Consider the following 12,473-nt stretch of genomic DNA (forward strand, 5'->3'; position numbering starts at 1 on the left):
ACAAGTTGTTCTTATATGCCGACGACATTTTGGCTTTGGTAAAAGATCCAGATAAATCCTTACCTTACTTAATGGAGACGGTTCAATCCTATTCTATGGTGTCTGGATATAAAATCAACTGGACAAAGTCAGAGGCGGCGCCTATATCCGGAATATGTAATGCAAATATGGTAACTAAATTTGGCTTTAGATGGATTCCGAGTGGGATAAATTATTTGGGTATCAAGGTAAGCAGGGAGTTGGAAGAGATCCCCATGCTAAATATGGCGCCACTTTTACAAAATATAAGAAATAATTTTGATAAATGGGGGAAAATTCAGTTAACTTTATGGGGGAAGGTAAATGTAATTAAGATGGTGGTCTCACCTCAGTTTAACTATTTGCTTATGATGCTGCCGCTTACAATACCACAATCGGTGTTTACTCAATACGGTATGATGGTTAAACATTTTTTATGGAGCGGAAAAAGGCCTAGGATAAAGCTTAGTAAATTATGTGCGCCTCGTGATAAGGGAGGGTTGGGATTACCAGATCCTCGGCTATATCAGATATCATTCGAAATGGCCAAATTAGCCATGCATTGGCACAATACTACTCAATTAGAATGGGTTACTATTGAAAAAACTTTGTCATGGCCATATAGCCCTATCGAACGCCTGTCTCAGAGTTCGGATATGATCACAAATCCTGTTATGAAGCACTCGAGAGAGATATGGGCAAAGATTCACAAGATGTATAAATTATCACATTGTAAGCAACCATACTCTTCCCTGTGGTACAATTCGGCTATTAGTATTGGGAAATCACCAATATACTGGAAGAAATGGCATATGAGTGGTTTGTGTACTGTGACTGATCTGTTTGACCAAGGTGTATTTATGTCTTATAATAATCTCGTACAGAAGTATGATTTAAAGGGGAAAGATAATTTTTGGAAATATCTTCAGATTAGAAATTGTGTTCTCACCAAAATTCAGCGCATAGATGGGAATCATATCTTGGATTTTCTGACACTGCCCCATTTTCGGATGAAAGCCTCTGTATTCTACAGGACTACCAACCATTTGCTCAGTAATGATTGCCTTAATATAAAGACAATATGGGAGAAGGATATTGGGACTGTTATTGGGGACGAGGAGTGGAAACGAATTTTGTCAAATACTGGCAAATATATAAGAGAAGCTAAAGGACAATTTACACAGTATAAAATTACACATAGGTTTTATTTGACGCCTCATAGGCTTCATAGAATGGGTTTGACTGATAATAATGTTTGCTGGAAATGTCAAAAGGACATAGGTACTTTTATTCATTGTATCTGGGACTGCCCACTTATTCGGCCTTTATGGCGCCAAACTTTGAATATTATGAGCAAATGGCTTGGAAAGACAATACCATTTTCACCAAGGCTGTGTCTATTGGGTGACAGGGAGCAGATGCCAAATCTTACAAAGGGAGGGTTCTCTGTGATTATGGTGGGGGTCTCTGTGGCGGCTAGAGTTATTTTGAGACGTTGGAAGACTCCCGACACCCCAGACTTAAAAGAATGGGTCATTATGATGACTAAGACAGCTGCGTACGAACGTTTGCTCTACAAACTGCATTCTAAGAATACAGCAGGGGTTCGGGAGGGTACTCCGGTTTGGGAAGACTTTTGGTCTTTTATATCTCTGTCTTCACAAGTGACACAGTAACTTCTCATATTGTTATTATTTTTATTTTTTATTTATTTATTTTTTTTGGTGAGATTATTTACTTCTCCCTCCTTAATTAATTAATTAATTAATTAATTACTGTCCCGTTTGAACCTGTTGGTTATAGCCACTGTGCACTTTCTGCCCTGATGTGTAGTACCTGTAAAATTTGTAACCTGTTTTGGATGACACTGTCATGTACCGAATGAAAACAATAAAAACTTGAATTATAAAAAAAAAAAAAAGTATAACCAAAGTTCTGAATGATCTTCGGCCCGTGGCTCTCACCTCTCTAGTGATGAAAGCCATGGAAAGGGTCGTAAAACACCACATCATCAGAACAACTAACCCCTATATGGACCCGCTTCAGTTTGCATATCGCACAGACAGAGGTGTTGACGACGCAAAATCATTCATTATAGACACCATGCATAAACATCTGGAGCAGCCTAACTCATCAGTTAGACTCTTGTTTGCCGACTTTTCCTCAGCATTCAACACTCTGCAACCCCACATCCTGGCTACTAAACTCTCCCTCAACTTTCATCTGGACAACCAGTTAATCCTGTGGATATTGGACTTTCTGACCAACAGATCACAGAGGTAAACAATACTCTCTCTGACCTCCGTTATACCTCTACCGGGTCACCACAAGGATGCGTGCTGTCTCCTCTGCTCTTCATCTTATACACGGATGACTGCAGAAACACACAGCCCAACTGCCATCTGGTGAAGTACGCTGATGACTCCATCCTCCTGACTCTGCTGTCAGGCCCCTCACACAACCATGGTCACGCTCTGCAGAAGTTTGTGGGCTGGTGTGACACCTCATGTCTGGAACTAAACGTGACTTACTCCAACAAGCAGAGAGACATGGCTGCAGCAGTTACCACCTTCATCTATGGTAAATGAGGGGTTAATGATTGAGTGCGCTTGTATAACTACTAATATCTAATAAAAGACATATGTGCAGACACGCAGCCACTAATATCTAACCGAAGCTTATCTATCATTAATCATAACAGAAAAGGGGAATTGATACTGGCCCTGCACTATGGAAAGAGCTTACCGATGCAGGTGCAGACCAGTAGGAACAGAATGTGCATAAAAACAGGAACTTAGCATTTGACTAATGTTTATATTAATCAGGTGCCAGACAAGAGACGGGGACATGAACCTACTGGCTAAAGGGCTTGCGGGCAGATCATACCATAACGTCAGAACATTATATTAAGACATATTACCTATCAAAAGCTTGCTGGCCAATCAGACTATAATGTCAGAACAATTATTTTCAGAGATGTACCAGACGGGTTGAATAAAGGTTGGAATGTGCTGTTGTCATGAGCAGGGGAAAGTACCGAAGAGAAGAAGGGGGGTTGTCACCCCAGAAGGCCTATAAAGGGGCAGACTCGATACCTGTGGATCGAGCTCACTCCTCTTGCTGTACATTCTGTACGTGTGTGAGATGTGTGCTCCCTGATTGCAATCAGAATAAGATAATAAACTGGTAACTGGCAACAACTCCTCTGGTGTGCAGTGAGTCTCTTCTCATCAACGGACCCGGCGGAGTTTTGACTCCAACATAAACCAGTAGAGCTAGTCCAGGAGTATAAATATCTGGCCACCATCTTTGACCATCTGCTGAATTGAGATTCTTAGGAAGTGTCATCAGCGGCAATACCTCCTTAGGAAGCTCAATTCCTTTGGAGTCAGGAAAGACATTTTACGGTCCTTTTACTACTCCTTCATAGAGAATGTCATCTCATTCTCCATCATCTGCTGGTTCCATTCCACCAGCATGCAGCACAGAAATCGGCTACAGAGCACTGTCAGCATGTGCTCTAAGATTATTGGTCTGCCCTTGAGATCCATATCACACATCTGCGACCAGCAGACACACAGGCTAGCACTCAAAATCATTAAAGACCCATCACACCCGCTGAACTCTGCCTTTGAGTGGCTCCCCTCCAAACGTCGGCTCCGATGTCCCGGTTGCAGGACACAGAGGAGGAGGGCCACCTTTGTTCCTAAAGCTGTCCTTCTTTTGAATTCCTGACACCCCCCCAAACCCACCATTATCACCTCACACTCCCACCTCCCCTCCCCCTACAATCCAGACCTCCTCTGATCTGAGTCTCTCATCTCTCTCTTTTTTTTTTCCCACTTTCATCATCATGCATCTTATTGCCTCTGTACTTTAAGCTTTATTTATTTTGTTCATAGTTCATTATGTGTGTGTGTCATCTGTTGTGTTACTACTGTTATTTGTGTGCGTTGCTCCTCTGTGCCTTTTAAATTGCCCCTCGGGGACAAATAAAGTTTTTTGAATTGAATTGAATTGAATTGTATTTCTACGGCGTCCTGAGCCCTGCTGACCCCTGCTGGTTGCCACCGGGGTGGGAGTAGACGCAGTGGCGGCAGACATGGTCATGGAGCTGGGTGCCGGCGGCCCAGTGCGGCATTTCCTCCGACGGCCTCCACTACTGGTGCTGGTTCGTCCTTTGGGGTTAAGGTCACATTCGATCTTCCTTCTTCCTCATACTTTTTCTACCTCCAGCTGAGGTCCATGCTTAGGGCCTGTAATATCTCTTTTTCCTTGCTTCTTCCTCTTCACCCGCTGTGCAGATTTGCTCTGTCCTTTCACCTGTTTCTAAGCCCGTGTCCTGTCTCTATTCTCTCCTCTGCAGATCCTCTCATAAACCTCTCCCCATGATTTCTGTCTGGCAGGGGGAGCTCTCTCCAAACCCTGTCCTATCTTGGAGTGTTATTTTTCATAATATTAAAAACTGCTCTAAAAATCCCAATCACCAGCAAACACAATTTAAGTTTCTTCACAGGTTGTACCCCACTCCCCGGAAATGCCATCTCATGGGCTTAGAGCCTGACCCCATATGTCATTTTTGTCCCCTTCAGGTCCCTGGTACCTTTCTCCATATGTTCTGGGACTGTCCTCCAGCGCCTGCTCTTTGGGATTATGTGGCCAGATCTCTCTCATCAGTTCTTTCCTCTCCCATCCCTCTGTCTCCCGTGGTCCTTCTTCTCCTGGACTTCTCTTCTCTTCTCTCTCTCGCTTCCAGCGGAGGCTCCTGATATCCGCCTCCTTAGCGGCTAAGTTGTTATTAGCCTCTCGTTGGAAGTCTCCTGATCGTGCCATTCCCACTGTCTGGAAGTCTCCTGATCGTGCCATTCCCACTGTCTGGAAGTCTCCTGATCGTGCCATTCCCACTGTCTGGAAGTCTCCTGATCGTGCCATTCCCACTGTCTGGAAGTCTCCTGATCGTGCCATTCCCACTGTCTGGAAGTCTCCTGATCGTGCCATTCCCACTGTTTGGAAGTCCACCTTCCTTGATCTGCTTCTGCTGGAACTCTCTGCAGCCTGGATTAACAACTCGTCTGGTTCTACGATCCAGAGCTGGCTCCATGACGTGCAGCTGGTAAAGGACTGGCTGTGGGTCACGTCCTGAGGCCGTATTCCTTGTTTTTTGTTTTGATTTTTACTTTCCTAATTTTGACATTTCTTACTGATTTAAGTATGTTATTTCTTTTCTCCTCAGTTTTTAGCTGCACTCTTTGGGGCTGGGTGCTGCCGGTGACCACTGTTGGTCCTTTGTCTCTTTTCCTTTGAGGTGCTGTCTCAGAGTGTATTGGGGGGGGGGGGGGTCGAGTGTGTTTTGTTCTGTTCCGTCTTGTTCTTTGTTATAAAATCTCCAATTAAAATTTGATCACAAAAAAAAAAAAAAGAAAAAGCAGAAATCCTAGTTTCGATAACTTGAGAGTGAAGATGCAATCCCTAATACTAATAATGCAATTTATGGAAATTGAAAGATATATAAATGATTTTACTTAATAGTCAGTTCCTGATGTCAGCATTTGGATTGAGCAGGCTGCTATATTTGGTGCACATGAACCTTTCCAGCGTTGTTTTTCGCTGTTGTTCTGCATATCAGGGAATCTGTGCACTAACTGTCGTGTTTTTATAGGTCAAGTTCCCCTGTTGAAACGCAGGCGGCCCAATTCAAGACCAGCGCATAAGTCTCCCAAGCCTATATTTCCTGTATCCAATAAGATGGCAGAATTTTTCTCAATGTGCAATACTGACTGCCAAGTGTGATATCTGTGATGTAGTTTTGTTGTAGAGTGACATAAGGATTCAGTTTAATTAAATGTGCTGTCCCCTGTCTTTTTAATCCCAAAGGACGAACCAGTACCAGTAGTGGAGGCCGTCAGAGGAAATGCCGCACTGGGCCGCCGGCAGCCAGCTCCATGACCATGTCTGCCGCCACTGCGTCTACTCCCACCCCGGTGGCAACCAGCAGGGGTCAGCAAGGCTCAGGACGCCGTAGAAATACAGCGGGAGGCCGGTCAGGACGTGGAAAGAGGTGTAAAAAACAAAAGGGACCATTTACAAAAAATTTACAGAGTCTACTACGCTTCCATAACAGCAAATTGGTAAACCCCTTCAACTCAACCTAGGTGGGTGAGAAGATCCCGTGTGAGGATCTCACCCAGAGTGACAACGAGGTTGCAACCATCCTTCACTGAGCTCTCATCGGAGGCGGACGCACTTCTCTCCCTCTCCCTCCCCTTATCTTCCCTGCTTTGCTTCTCTCGTCTCGTCTAGTCTACTGTCTTACTGTCTATACTTGAGAGACTCTCTCAGCCCTGCTCTTCAAAACTAAGGAAGTTATGGATTTGATCAACTGGTCTCTCAACGCAATTGACACCATCTTCTCGACGAGAAGCCCAGGTTCAGGGGAACCTGACTGTTCTGCAGGAACATGCGCAGCTGGCTACACGATGGACGGATGGGAGAAGTGGAGGGTCGTGTGTCTGGCAGCTCTTTCCGTGGAGGACATCGAAGACATTTAGGGACCTGAAGGGGACAAAAATGACATATGGGGTCAGGCTCTAAGCCCATGAGATGGCATTTCCGGGGAGTGGGGTACAACCTGTGAAGAAACTTAAATTGTGTTTGCTGGTGATTGGGATTTTTAGAGCAGTAATTTGAAATCAATACGCTAGATGGCAGACTTCCGAGAATTTCAATCCGGGTTTTGAAGCCTTTCTATATACATAAATATTCCGTTCACCATGCACGTTTTAAACGTCAAGTAACCACGATTGTATTTCTTTCCTGTTTATATGGCATTGTGTATTATACCAGATTTACAATAAATTAAAAAAGACATACGTTAATAAACAGCTGTCATGAAATGCTCGTATCGTCTTGGTCTCGCCAGCACATGAAATGTCTAAAGAATTTGCTTCTATAACACGATTGCTATGAATCAACACATAAATAATGACTCGTATAAATAGATTTACACTGCTCATAATCCAAACTATCATATTGATCTACATACAGAAGTTCGTGATACTGGATTAAAAAATTTTTTTTCTATTATTATTGATTATTATTAAGTATTGATTGGTTACACTTAGCTGTCTATGCATCTATGTTATACTGACAGTGAAATACTCTCCAATGTACCACTCTCACTGCTAATATACAGGGGAAACCAATCTGCCCAGTGGCCAGGCAAAATGGTTCCCCCTGCTATAAGGAATAAGCAGTAATTCCCAGGCACTGTATTGAACACACTGATCTGTCTATAGGTCCATGTGATACTGGCAGTGAAATACTCTCCAATGTACCACTCTCACTGCTAATATACAGGGGAAACCAATCTGCCCAGTGGCCAGGCAAAATGGTTCCCCCTGCTATAAGGAATAAGCAGTAATTCCCAGGCACTATATTGAGCACACTGATCTGTCTATAGGTCAATGTGATACTGGCAGTGAAATACTCTCCAATGTACCACTCTCACTGCTAATATACAGGGGAAACCAATCTGCCCAGTGGCCAGGCAAAATGGTTCCCCCTGCTATAAGGAATAAGCAGTAATTCCCAGGCACTATATTGAGCAGACTGATCTGTCTATAGGTCCATGTGATACTGGCAGTGAAATACTCTCCAATATACCACTGTCACTGCTAATATACAGGGGAAACCAATCTGCCCAGTGGCCAGGCAAAAAGTATAATCTTAAATAACTTGTTAAGAACAAGTATATATAGCCATGGAAAAAATTTAGAGATCACTTCACTTTTCTTCGTGTTCATTGCTTTTACAATTTGTTGGAGTGTGTCTGTATAAAATGTAAATGTTACTATTGTTCTATACACTATTGACCACACCCAGTTCAAAATTGCAAATTTAAAAAAAGGTTTGGAAAAAATAATAAATAGCAAATGTATATAATGTATTATACTTAGGAAATGACAAACTAAACAACACATATATATATATATTAGGGCTGTCGAAATTAACGGGTTAACGCGGATTAATCCATCATCATGATTAATCTGATTAAAATTTTTTACGCAATTAACCCATCTGCAGTGCAGAATGACTCTAAATCCCTGAAATGTCTCTGTCAACCCATTTCGGCCAGTTTTAGTGCATTCCATTTGCCCTGGGAACTCGTATTCCGAGTTGTATTCTGGAGTTTTGAAGCCGGAAGTGACAACATATGCGCTCCCGTTTCTCGGAGATCCGAGAAATATCTCGGAGCAGCACAGAGGATCCCGAGTTCAGAATCCAAGATGGCTGCGCCTTTTATCAACAGAAGGGAAAGTTGTAGTTTTATACTGTTTAAGCACTACTTCTCATTTATGGCTCATTAAATCAGTCGCACAAATTATACCGTCCAACTTATCTGTGGACGTGTTGCTACGGAGTTTTATACGTAAAGCACCGCGCGTAATGTGTTAACTGATATTGCTAATAATGGCAATTAACTGGGCTAGAATTGGATTTCATGATTAGTCGGATTATTTGTCGGATTTACGGTAGTTCGGGCTAATTGTAAGTGAACGAAGATAAACTGAGGTACCTTAAATATGACAAGTTGTCCGGCTCAGAAAAAATCTTGCTTTTTGATATGGGTTCATGGTATTGCACTTCTGTGGCAGATGGAATGCATCCGACTCGTGTTCAAGATGTTCAATAAACATGTTAAGTGCATATATATTCCCTTTTTTCTTGAGTCCGTTTGCTCATGTAAAATGAATTGTGATTAATATAGATTAAAAATGAATGATATTTAATCGTGATTAATCTAAATTAATCCACAGCAACCCTGTGATTAATCTGATTAAAAATTTTAATCGTTTGACAGCACTAATATATATATATATATATATATATATATACTAACCTTGTGTACAAATTCCCTTCCCTGATCTGTCAGAATCCTTTTCGGTGCACCAAATCTGTAGCAAAAGTTCACTATGCACATAGTGACATCTTCAGCATTTTTCGATGGCAGTGGAAATGTTTCCACCCACTTCGTGACATAATCTATCAGCACACATATGTACTGGTTTCCCCTGTCCGTCATGGCCAATTTGCCCACAAGATCCATGCCAATTAACTCCCATGGTTCAGTTACCTGTCAGACAAAATGTCATATATCAAAAAATATATCAGTTGTTCAATTTAAAAGTCATACAACATACTAATCAAATATCAAATAATGAAGACTTACAATGATGGGTGGGTGCTCTTCTATGGATTTGACAGTCTTCTTTGATTGACATTCTGAGCATTGTTTAATCTGTAGTTAGAAAAAGAACATCTATTATGTTATTAAGAGAAAACATATTAGAAATAAAAATAGTGAATTATTCCTGAATTAATTCAGTAAAGTGCCATAGGTTGTTATACATTGCACGCAAAGTATTGAATGAAGCTCTAAGTTCAGGATTAATAACATACTTTTGTTGCTACTCTATGTAAAAGACTAAAAATAATATTAACAGTAATACAATGAATAACCCAAACTGATATTATTAATAACATCAAAACACAGATTAATTTAAGCACCTTGCAAGACATTTTTCCTTATGTCAGAAGGTCACGATGAAGTGTTTAAACTATGGTTTTGTAAGCTGTAGCATTACTGTACATGATTCATAAATGCTATTATTGATTCATTTTAGCCTGTGTGTAGTACTTAGTAATTGCTTTTTATTGGTGGGTGGTAATGAACAATATTTAGTCCAACTTTTACACTTGTCTGTGATGATTAAAAACTGTGCAGTTAATTTTTGTCAGTGGGACAAGATAAAACACAAAAACACAAGCCTAATGCTGTGCACCTTTTCGATATCTTGGGCCTATTTGCAGCATGTATTAGTGCGTCGGCGAATCACGTTCTAAGAAGCGCAGTTAAAGCGCAGTGAAAAAAACGTGCATTACAATGTTACCATTCTATCAAAAATGTAAATAAACATTTATGTCACTTGGTTAAATACATTATCAAAATTAAATTGCACATATCTGGCAATGGTGTATGCAGGGTTCCTGATTTTAGAATAATGTAAAATATATATGTAAATAGTACACTGTAACTGGCGCATTAGGATCAATGTTTATGTGTTACAGTTGTATATAAATTAGTGCCGATATAACTGTTAGTATCACATGGACCTATAGACAGATCAGTGTGCTCAATATAGTGCCTGGGAATTACTGCTTATTCCTTATAGCAGGGGGAACCATTTTGCCTGGCCACTGGGCAGATCGGTTTCCCCTGTATATTAGCAGTGAGAGTGGTACATTGGAGAGTATTTCACTGTCAGTATAACATAGATGCATAGACAGCTAAGTGTAACCAATCAATACTTAATAATAATCAATAATAATAGAAAAAAAATTTTTTAATCCAGTATCACGAACTTCTGTATGTAGATCAATATGATAGTTTGGATTATGAGCAGTGTAAATCTATTTATACGAGTCATTATTTATGTGTTGATTCATAGCAATCGTGTTATAGAAGCAAATTCTTTAGACATTTCATGTGCTGGCGAGACCAAGACGATACGAGCATTTCATGACAGCTGTTTATTAACGTATGTCTTTTTTAATTTATTGTAAATCTGGTATAATACACAATGCCATATAAACAGGAAAGAAATACAATCGTGGTTATTTGACGTTTAAAACGTGCATGGTGAACGGAATATTTATGTATATAGAAAGGCTTCAAAACCCGGATTGAAATTCTCGGAAGTCTGCCATCTAGCGTATTGATTTCAAATTTGATCGTGAACGCGCATTTCAAGGGGAAACATAGGGAAACTGAATTGAGCATTTAAGGAAGTTTCGAAAGCCAGTGTTTTTTTTTCTTCAAGATATATTCGAGGAAGTTGCTCAGCTCACCATCAACACCACTGGAACAATCCTCCTTCTGAGAAGCCGCGCCTTTGCATGACCCTTTTAGTATTTGCGTTCACCTCGTTTTTAATTCATTGGAAAGTGGCGGAGCAAATGCCATTAAAAATATAAATGCCAGGCTTTTCAATATTTACAATGAAACAATTTACAGGATGCTAACTTGCATATGACATTCAACTGAAAGTCATATAAACATCCCGCGATGTTATCGCCTACTTTGGTATATTATATAGAGAAGATAGGACGTTATAGCTGGGGGGAATGTAATTTGATTCATCTTTGTTTAGTGCATTGTTGTTTAGTTGTTTCGGCAACTCCCTTTTGAAAAAAGCATTCCATGCATAGAGCGTCAGTTTAGCTTAAAAACGATAGTGCACAGCAATAAGCACTTTCTGCCAGCTGGAGATTTCGGAGAATGACGCGTGTGCCCTTAGGAATACCCGCCGGAGAGTTACCAGCGAAATACGTGCAAACAGATTTTATACCTGTGAGGGCATGTTATGTTGCCGTTGAAGGCATTCATTAAATAAAAAGCCTTCAGGCATAAATGTGTAAACAGTGCCAGACACGAAACTAGAAGAGACAGAACTAAACTACATATTTTGCTAATTTTTAAATAACCAGTAACACTACTAAGACCAAATTAACAAAACTCTCAGCAGCACGTTTCCTCCTATTTTAGTGAGGAAGCATCCACATCCTCCACGACTTATCAGCCCCAGGTTATAAGTTGTAAAGTCTGTCAAGCTCTTGGGGAAAACAATCAGCTGAGACTTGGGATGGGAGACTCACAACACCGCCACCATCAAAGGAACTCATCAGAGAATATTTTTCCTCGGGCTGCCGCGAAAAACGGCTGGCGTGAGATTTTCCATTCGAGACAAATCCGCGCATACATAGGCCTTTACGTACGTGTAACAGTTTTATTACTTTGTACATAATCTGTAGGGTTTTCATACTACCCCAACGCTTTTGATCCATATTTGTTATCCAATTTTAGGTTTTATAATAGAAAACAGATTTGCCGTACGATTTTTAATTATTTTTTTTTTGCGTGAGCGTGAGAATAGCGCCAGATGCGCTACCTACAGAGCCACTATTATAAGCGTCCTCATCTCATTTATCACTGTATGGTACCATCACCCGATGCTGCAATAAAACACAGGCTGAAACGTACCGTGTGATCAGCTAGGAGGCTGGCAGGCTAGGAGCATGTGCCTGCGGGGGTCCAGCACGACGCGAGAGCCGGGAAGCCAGCCAAAAACGTTGAGTCGGACTCACACCATCTCGCCCACTTCCTCTTCAGTCGGCACCACACTGTTCACAGGTTCCGCTCATTCAGCTCCAGGACCACCAGACACCTTAACTATTTTCTGAAAGCCGTAAACATCCTTAATAATCTTATACACAAGTCAGTGTTATACTTATACCGTTAACTCAATTTTCCGTTTTTCATTTTATTGCTGCTGCTGTCCAGTTGTACCAAATTTTATTGTGTTGCATCACCAGGTGAAATTCTTGTGTGCTTGTAC

The 12,473-nt window shown here is 41.1% G+C and overlaps 1 long non-coding RNA gene across 1 annotated transcript; it reads right to left on the reverse strand.

The window, feature by feature from the left end:
• Positions 1-5,722: 5,722 nt before the first annotated feature.
• Positions 5,723-12,468, reverse strand: LOC140582322 (uncharacterized). The gene is made up of 3 exons (XR_011985255.1): positions 12,119-12,468; positions 9,248-9,316; positions 5,723-6,570 (listed from the first exon to the last, which is right to left on the reverse strand). It is a non-coding gene; the product is annotated as an uncharacterized lncRNA (long non-coding RNA).
• Positions 12,469-12,473: the final 5 nt, after the last annotated feature.

The sequence above is a fragment of the Paramormyrops kingsleyae genome, chromosome 24, assembly GCF_048594095.1.
Source record: "Paramormyrops kingsleyae isolate MSU_618 chromosome 24, PKINGS_0.4, whole genome shotgun sequence".
Taxonomy (NCBI): Eukaryota; Metazoa; Chordata; class Actinopteri; order Osteoglossiformes; family Mormyridae; genus Paramormyrops; species Paramormyrops kingsleyae.